Below are 354 nucleotides of genomic sequence, written 5' to 3'. Positions count from 1 at the left end.
ACGTTGCTCTGATGCTCACTACGTCTGAATTCTCCGCAAAATGCAGAGAAATTGCACAATAACCTAGCAACATAATAAAAATGACTAAGCTTAGTTTTTGTGATTGCTTTTGACCCGTTCATTCGATGTTATTACCGGGACTCCTAAGGTATCCTGAAGGGGGTGGGTGGGAGGTATGTTTATATGTACCTTGGGTTGGGGGGTGTTAGGGGGTTAGGGGGAGGGAGAGGAGGTTTGAGGGCTGATATACAGAAAATTTTGTTCCTTTTAGCTCATTCTCCCAAGGTCTTTGCGGAGAACAGAGTATAATGAAAGAGAAACGGGGCAGGGGAGTGTGAGGAGGAATGATTCCAA

This window comes from Penaeus monodon, chromosome 34 (genome assembly GCF_015228065.2).
Source record: "Penaeus monodon isolate SGIC_2016 chromosome 34, NSTDA_Pmon_1, whole genome shotgun sequence".
Classification (NCBI taxonomy): Eukaryota; Metazoa; Arthropoda; class Malacostraca; order Decapoda; family Penaeidae; genus Penaeus; species Penaeus monodon.
Note: the sequence above shows the minus strand (reverse complement) of the source record.